Raw genomic sequence first — 8,891 nt, forward strand, 5'->3', positions numbered from 1 at the left:
TACAGCACCTGGTCTTCCTAGGTGGTCTCCCATCCAAGTACTAACCAGGCCCTACCCTGCTTAACTTCCAAGATCAGACAGGATTGGGCTTGTTCAGGGTGGCATGGCTGTAGACTGATTTAGATTATTTTAGATCTTATATTTATAATATTTCTCAACAGAAATGTCCTATATTAAATACTGCTAAAAAGTTTCTAATTCATTTTGAGCTTCACTATGGAAAGATGCTATCAGATTATAAAGTAGCCTTGTTATACACTTAAGGCTTATATTAGTTCTTTTTTTAATTTATAAAAATGAATATGAACTTCAGCAACCAAGAGTTTAGTTTTTCTTCATTAAGACAAGATGAAAAGTGAATAATTATTTTACTTGAGTGAAAAAGGAAAGAAGACTCAGACATGTTAATCTTAAATTCCTCTATTTACTTGTGTGCGTTCTTGGTGCAATTATTTTGCTTCTACTGTATTTTCCAGACTGAAAATGCAACTTAAAAAAACATAAAGTCTATGGCCATGCCACCCTGAATGTACCTGATCTCGTCTGATCTTGGAAGCTAAACAGGGCCGGGCCTGGTTAGTACTTGGATGGGAGACCACCTAGGAAGACCAGGTGCTATTGGTGTTAAAAATAAACAAACAAACCAACCAACAAACAAATAAATAAATAATAAATATCCATAAGCCCTTACCCTCTTCATCACATTGTCTCTCCCACAAATGTACTGAAAAAAGAACTGCTGGTCCTAAAAGCTAAAGTCAGTGGTTCCAAAACGTTAGTGAGTACACTGCAGCCTGACCAGGGGTACCTGCTAACATGCAGGTCCTGGGCCTTCCCCAGGATTTACTTTCAATCTCTTAGGGTGTGGCTCAGGAGTCCAAATGAGCGAATGTGTGAGAGGGTGAGAAGAAGGAAAACTAACCAGTATTTGTTCTAGCTAAAATCTAAAAACTTCCTTCTGGTTTCTTCTTTCCTTCTTTGCCTCTTTTTACTCTCCCTGGGCTTGAATATGGGGCTTTAATTGCTTCTCAGATGCATTTCCAAACCTCTTGGGGATTCCAGAAACAAGCTCATACTGAAGCTGCCTGGTTATTTTTATTCAGGACCAGGGTTGCTGAAATTCCAAATCTTAAACTTGAAAGGACTACTAAACAAACACCAATTTAAAATATGTCTTCTTTCTCTAATATAATAATTGCTACAATAAACTGACTACTAATGTGTTATGCACTGAGCTAAGTGCTTTACATACATCATCAGTCGCTTTCACGGAAGAAAAAAAAAAAAAATCCAAATCCAAATACTTCACCAGAAGCAAGAAGGTGGAGGGTTCTAATTCTGACTTTGCTAACTGAGTTCTAATGATCTTTGATTTTTATTGTTTGTCAACTGGGATGGGTCTCTTAAAGATAAATGAAGTTTGTCAAAAGCGTTGGTGAGAGAATACCTATATGTTCAAAGGATGTTTCTCTTCATCTAAATCCAACTATAATCTTGGCGGTTCCAAAATTCACATGATCTATTCAATAGTCTAACCTTTTCATTCCTTGATTTTCAATGACATCCTGCTCCATTCCGCTTCAGCTACCCATTCTTAATGTTTGACTCTGGTCACTGCAGCACTCTTCTAAAATAATGAACCTAGACATTCTCCCAATTTGACCATAACCTATCTTTTTAACCATATTACTCAAATAATCTCATTCTAACCTTCAAAAAAATCTTACAGGGCTTCCATTATATTCACTCTCTTTCTCTATTAGCCTTTTTCTGTTTTCACTTTCCTCAGTGACTGCTTAGAGTCCATGATCCAACATTTCAACATGTTTTCCTAAACTACCCTGCCCCATAGTCCATTAAGTGCTCTTGACTGGAAAACTCTCAGTGTTGGATGAACCCAGCTGACTGGCTTCTCTCTGGCTAACAGATTGCTGTCCCTATAAACAAATCAACAACCACCATTGGGCCCTCAGCACTGCTCAGCCATTGTACTACGTAATCCTAGACAATTCTCCACATGTTATGATTTAAAGGTTAAAAAAAATCATAAAGGCACTAAAAGAGAATTGGTGTATAATTGTGGGGTGAGACTTAAGGCAAAACAATAAGATCTGAAATTACAGAAAAAAATGATTGACATTTTTTGCTCCATAAAAATTAAAAACTTCTGTATGGGGGGAAAAAGCACTCATGAGCAAAATAGAAAGACGAAAGGCAAATTGGGCAAAAATATACCACATAAAACAAGGATTGTTATTCGCCATTTACAAATGATGAATCAATAAGGAAATTAAAAAGACTCAATTAAAAAAAGACCTAGTAATTTATAAGATAGATATAAATGGGCAATAATTATATTAAAATGTTTAACCTTCCTGTTTATCAAATAAACACAAATTTAATTGAGATTTTTTATAGATTAGTAATGATTAAAATAATTAACAACACTTTTACTTTTCTAGTATCCTTTAGACTTTCAATAGCATTTGACACTGCAGACCATCCCTCTGATTCAGCATTCTCTTCCCCTGGATTTCTTTTCTCTCATTTGCTCCTTATTTCTCTGGTGGCCCCTTCTTTGTAGCCACCAGGGACCTTGCTGCAAAGCCACTAAATGCTGTGCTTCTCATCAAACATGTCCTTCTAGGATGACTTCATCAGTCCTCTCACTTGTAAATATCTATCTCTTGAGCTTCAGTCAATATATCTAATAGCTTACTGTTCATTTCTACTTGGAAGTCTTGTAGGTGCCAGAAACTCGGCAAGTCAAAACTGAACTCATAATTTTCGAACATGTTTTTCTTTGTCTTCATTTTCTCTTTTAATGATAGAATATCCACACAATTGCCTAAATCAAAAACCTGAGTGCCAGCCTCGATGCTTTCTAACCTATCACCCATCGGGTTCAAGTCCTAGTGGCTCGCATCACATCAAAATATTTTCTCCTTTTCTCCTGCATCACCCAAGTCATCATAATCTAACTAGTCTTGCTTTGGTTTCTCATCATCCCATCATCTTCCAATACATCCCCCTTATTACAGCTAGAATGTTCACTGAAAAATGAAAATCTAATCATATTATATTCCGTTTCTTGGAATCCTTCTTTCTAATTTCTTTTACGAGGCTGAGAAGGCTCTCCATGATCTGGCTCCTGCTTAGCTCTCTAGCGTCATTTCCTTTAACTACCCCACTACCATGCTCTACTCTCCAGCATGATTGGATTTTCTTCAGTCCTCAAATACAATGTATTCTCTTGCCTTTGCCTAGAACTTGAAAAACTATTTTCTGCACCTCCACCCTCATACCCTACATATAATTCCACCATCACCAACTCTCATATTCTTCAGGCCATGGCTATTTCAGAACAGTTGACTGATCTTTGCTTTACAGTTGTGTCCTCAGCACCTACTACAGGATCTGACACATACGTGGCAGGTGCAGAATGGCTGAACAAGTGAATAAGTATCGTGTCAAAACCATGGCACTGCATGTATTATTCTGGCATTGTGAAGGGGCAATGAATCATTAAAAGTCTTACTGTCACAGAGCAGACTAGGCCAAACTGGTTCCCCTTATTGCTAAGACACAACATTCTCCCAGATATCTGCTCACATAATTAAAAAAATGAATATATTTATTTGGAGTCAAGCCAATCTTTAGAGTCATTCTCTGCTTTTTTCCTTACCCTCGAGCCCAGCAAAAATGGGTCAGAATGTGGATATATGGTAGATATCCCAAATTCTTTATGTCCAAAAACAAATTAAAAATCTTGCCCTAGGAAACTTGTTTCCTCTTCTTGGACTTGTGCTGGTTAACAGAGTTATCAATCATCTACCTTGCAAAAGTAGGAAGCACTCATGTTTCTTTTTCAACTTTCCTTTCTAAGCAGCAAGTAAGTCAGAGTCTCTGTTGCCTAGACATATATTTATTCCTTTCTCTCCCATCTCCATGATAACCACTTTAATTCTCATCATGTCCCCCTAACTGGTCTCCTCTCATTTAATCTCTTCTTCCTTAGTCTATCCTCACACTACCACCACAAATCTGATCATGCCAGTCCCAAACTTACAAACTTCTGATGGCTCCTCACTACTCCCAGAAGATAAAGTTCAAGCTATTCCTTAGCAGAACCCTTTCTATCTTATGGAACTCATTTCCTATAACCCCTCATCTCATGAACTCTTGTGCTCAGCCATTATAATTTCTGCCATTCCCTGAACCTGTTATACTGTTGTGTATTTTGTACCTGATTTTATTTTTCTGTGTAGAATGCCCTATTTTTCTCTAATCATTACTTCTGGAAACAGTTCAAATTTTACTTCTTGTGAAAACTCTCCCTAAACACCCAAGCCAAGCTAGTGACTCCCCATTGTATATTCATAGTATTTTGTACGTTTTTCTCGTGTAACTCTTTCACTTATTGCTTTGTAATGATTTATTTACACACTGTTGTGGAGACTGCTAACTGTTCACAAAAACCTTTGTTAAAACAATTGTAAAACCAAACACATGGATGCTCAACACATTACATTTCCCACAATTCCCTCAGGTGTGGCCATTTGACTAAGTCCTTTCCAATGCAATGAGTATGAAAATGGGTATGACTCTTCCATGTTCTTATCTTCCCCTTCCTGTGATCCAGAATACTGATGAACTTTCAACCTAGCTGTGACTAAGAGGATGATAATACTGCCTAGGTGATGGCAGAGAAACAGGATGGAAGGAATGTGGTCCCTGAACCTGGTTGTGTGGGGTGGAACCATCTGCCTACCTGGAATGCCTACCATGGACTGTTATGTGTGAGAGAAATAAACATCTATACCCTCTATATATCTGGGGTCTTTTTGTTAGAGTAGCTTAGCTTTACCTTAGTTAATGTAGGTCTTTTTCTCCTTTTGGTTTGTTTGTACCTTAAGAATAAAAGTTGGCTTATATTTCTTTGTGTGTCCTGTGACAAGCATATAGTGCTTAAATCAATGCTAGCTGAATGAAACTTGCAGATAAAATGGTACCCTGTCTATGCTCAGTCTATGGAAGGATCAAAGGCAAAGGGATAAGAAGAAACAATACAATATGAGAAATGTTTCCTATGTTATCATGTCTGGATACCTTTGGAGACATTTGGGGCTACTGATAAAGGATCTGAGGACCTTTAAAGAAATAAAGCTAGGAAAAGAGATCTAGAATCTGAGATCGGGATAGAAACACTGGTAACTTCCGCTAAAGGAGGGGAATAAATGAAGACCATCGACTCCACCAGTAGCAGAAACATCATTCGGTAATACCCATACCTACTGGATACTGGTCTACTTCCCCCCTGATAATCCTGCTTGTTTTACTGTGTGGTAGCTAGTCCCCAAAGAGGGCTACTTCCTCTCCTGACCCATGTCCATCCCCACCATGAGCCACACTTCATGATATTAATGCCCTTGTATAGCCTCTTCCCCCTGAATGTGGTTAGCCTCAGGACTCTCTTTTTGAATATAGAATATGGTGTAAGTGACGTTGCCCGACTACTGAAGCTATTTCATAAGTTTTGCAGTTACTGTCTGGGAGTTTTGGAGTACTTACTTGCTCTTTGGACACTCCCTCTGAGAACCCAGCACATGCTGGAGGAAACCCAAGATATGTGGAGAGTCATGTGTTGTGCTTAGGAAACAGCTCCACTTGAATTCCCAGCCAACAGCCACCATCAACTGCCAACCATGTGAATGAGCCACTTTGGAGGTCCAGCTCAGTGACCTTTCAGATGACTCCAATTAGATTTCGACTATAACCATTTGAGAGATCACAGTCAAGAACCTCCCAGCTGAGCTCAGTCAACCCATGGAACCATGAAAGATAATAACTTGTTGTTTTAGGCCACTAAGTTTTTGGATGGTTTGTAATGCAGAAATAGATCACTAGAACACCAAAACTGATATAAACCACGAGCTTTTGCATAATCTTGTGAAGAGTTTTTGAACATTACTTGGAAGTGGTTTGGGCTACTAAAGAATTCCCCAAATGCCACCCTACTAAACGCCTCCCCAAAGCCAATGCAACAGGGCTACTTTTCTTTTACATTTCAAAATCATCATAAAAAATAATGAATATTTGAGGGGGCTTTTCGAAAGCCTATTCCTCTTTCAATGTGCTTACTTCCTGGGTGGAAGAAGACACAAAACTACAACAACAAATGGACTATATTATGCTTAACCTCCTAAAAAAGCGTAGCTGGAGTTTAATATGGAGTTAAAAAGTGCAAACATATCAGAATGATATTTTGTAGTGATGCACAGATTGCAAAGGGCAGCACTTTTTACTAAAAGGACACAGTTGGAATGTAGTCACAGTGGTATCCAATCAGAAGAAATTGTCAAGATCTAGTCTCATATCTATCTAACGTTCCCCATCAAAATCAGATTATTCTCATTTAAACATTTCTCAATCATATCAATCACCTCGCAATCATAATTACCTCTCAATGGCATATAATTTCCCCCTGCTATGGCTCTGGGATAACTTTGTTCTGCAAAACCAATCATTTGCTTCCAGAGGAAAGTATACTAAAGGCTTAGTAATCTTAGAAGATGGGAAGATTATCTGAATCCCAAAATAACTTAAAAATATATAAAATTTGAATACAAGAAGTTTAATTTCAAGTCCCAATTTCTGTGCCCTCTTCTCTATCAACTTCTCCAATGCCCACTGTCTTAAACCTGTTCTTGGTCTACCACTGCATTATCTTGACTTGTAGGCCTCTCTATGCATGAAATTCTTCCTGAACCTCCACTAAAACTGCCCTGTCCTGTGTCCCATTCTTTCAGTGATTCATCTAAACAACTAAGTGACCTATTTGAAGAAAAACTTAAATGACTCACTCCATGGCCAAGCCACATGGATTCTGCATCTGTAGAATCTTTGGATTCTATCCCCTCTCTTTTACTCTTATAACCTATATTTAGACCTCATTACCTTTTGCAGGGACTTTAATACTCATCTTTGAACTGCATTTTCCCTATCTTCAGTCTTTCCTTCTCAATATATTTTACTCATAGCTGCTAGGTCAATCTTTCAAAGTATAGCTTTCATAGTTCATTTCCTCCCTCAAAAACTTTTGATGATATGGCTTAAAGGAAAAAAAAAAAAACCCTTTGCCTATCGTTTAATGGTCTCTGTCACCCTATCCCCACTTTTAAGTTTATTTTCCTTATTCTCCATTCACACTCATGATACATTTACCAACTGCCTTTCCTGCTATTGTAACGTACGTAACATATTCTATACTTTCAAGTCCTTGTTCATTGTTGACAATCCTAACTGAAATAGTCTTCTTCCCTTCTATGAATCTTCAAGTTCTATCTATTTTTTAAAGTTCAGTTTAATGAACCTCTTCTCCTCAAGCACTGAGTGTCTTGTTGGATCTTATAATTAGACAGAATGACACCTTCTTCCAAATTATTACTTATATCAACGTCTCCCTTGTGATCCTTATTCCTTTCTCCTCAAATCATTAAATTTGTGAGTTTTTATCTACTTTCTACTATCCTTTATTCTACAAAGAGCAGAATATGCTGCATACACAGTAAAGGCTCAATAAATATTACTGCGTGGATAGGGATGTTATTTCAATATGTTACTTACTCCTTCTAGAGATTTATATTTTACCACTGGTCAGAGAGTAATATGGAAAATGCAGTGGTGAGAGAAAGTGGGAAAATATGGATCAAAACATATTTTTGATGGAAAAATATGAGTAAAAAAATACTATAATGCCTGCCAGACACACAGCTCTCCTTTCTTCATGCTACTTTCTTACCTAAAAAGATATGTTTGGCTAGATCTTCCTTTATGTTGAGAAAAAGAATAATCTATATCTCTACTTACACATTTATTTATTTATTTTTCATCTTTATATCTGTGCTGTTTTCAAATTTTGTACTGTGAGACAGCTTTGTCTCATCTGTCCTAATTACCACTAGTTCTCTCATTTGTTTGCTCTTTCCTTTGGGTTTTAATACTTTCTATATATCTGTCCCCTTTACAAATTCTTGGAAGTTACCCTTTTTTGGTGTGTGGCATCTGGCTTTCCTGCCCATCTGAATGACCAATCACTTACTTTTAAATCTTTTGTTTAAACCTTTCCTTCTTATTAACCCAATCTTGCTTAAATCATTTTATGATATCATCATTTAAGTAGCTAAATCACCCTACAAATAACAAGTTGAATAAAAAATCTCACCTCATGTATGACATGGAGCCTTTATATTTTTAAATACATTGCCTCAAATACAACTCCATTTGCCTCACATACAACTCCTTTCTACTTTCTATATAATTGTTCAATTTGTGTGTTTATGATGCCTTCATAATAAATTCAAATAATTAACCGTACAACTGAAAGTTTAATCTTAATGAGAAAAAAGTTTTAACAAAAATAATGCAGGGAGGTGATGGGTTGGTGCCTCACACCTGTTAGAATGGTTATTATAAACAAGACAAGTAATAACAGGTGTTAGAGAGGTTGAGAAAGGAACTCTCATATACTGCTGATGGGAATGTAAACTGGTACAGCCACTATGGAAAACAGTATGGAGATTCCTCAAGAAATTAAGAATAGAGTTACCATATGACCCAATAATCTCACTCCTGGGTATCTACCTGAAAATTTTGAAAACGTTTATTTTTAAAGATATGGTGTTTGCCAGAGGGAAAGTGGGGAGAGGGTAGAAAAGGGTAAAGAGGGTCAAATACATGGTGACAGAAGGAGATCTGACTTTGGGCGGTGAACACAATGCAATATACAGATGATATATTATAGAACTGTGCACTTAAAACCTATATAATTTTATTAACCAATGTTGTCCCAATAAATTTAATAAAATTTAAAAAATAATGCAAGGAATTAA

General features: G+C 37.0%; 1 protein-coding gene, 1 non-coding gene and 2 pseudogenes across 5 annotated transcripts in view; 1 reads left to right on the forward strand and 3 right to left on the reverse strand.

Annotated features, from left to right (window-relative positions):
* LOC112480853 lies at window positions 1-115 on the reverse strand. The gene has a single exon (XR_003046774.1). It is a non-coding gene; the product is annotated as a 5S ribosomal RNA (ribosomal RNA).
* The window catches only part of LOC102881461, a 66,460-nt pseudogene extending 63,560 nt beyond the window's left edge, over window positions 1-2,900 (reverse strand).
* FAM172A (family with sequence similarity 172 member A) overlaps window positions 1-8,891 on the reverse strand; it is a 360,652-nt gene that overhangs the window by 67,771 nt on the left and 283,990 nt on the right. The gene's annotated exons all lie outside the window — the stretch shown is intronic.
* LOC112481015 lies at window positions 506-624 on the forward strand (annotated as a pseudogene).

Source organism: Pteropus alecto, unplaced genomic scaffold (assembly GCF_000325575.1).
Source record: "Pteropus alecto unplaced genomic scaffold, ASM32557v1 scaffold20, whole genome shotgun sequence".
NCBI lineage: Eukaryota > Metazoa > Chordata > Mammalia > Chiroptera > Pteropodidae > Pteropus > Pteropus alecto.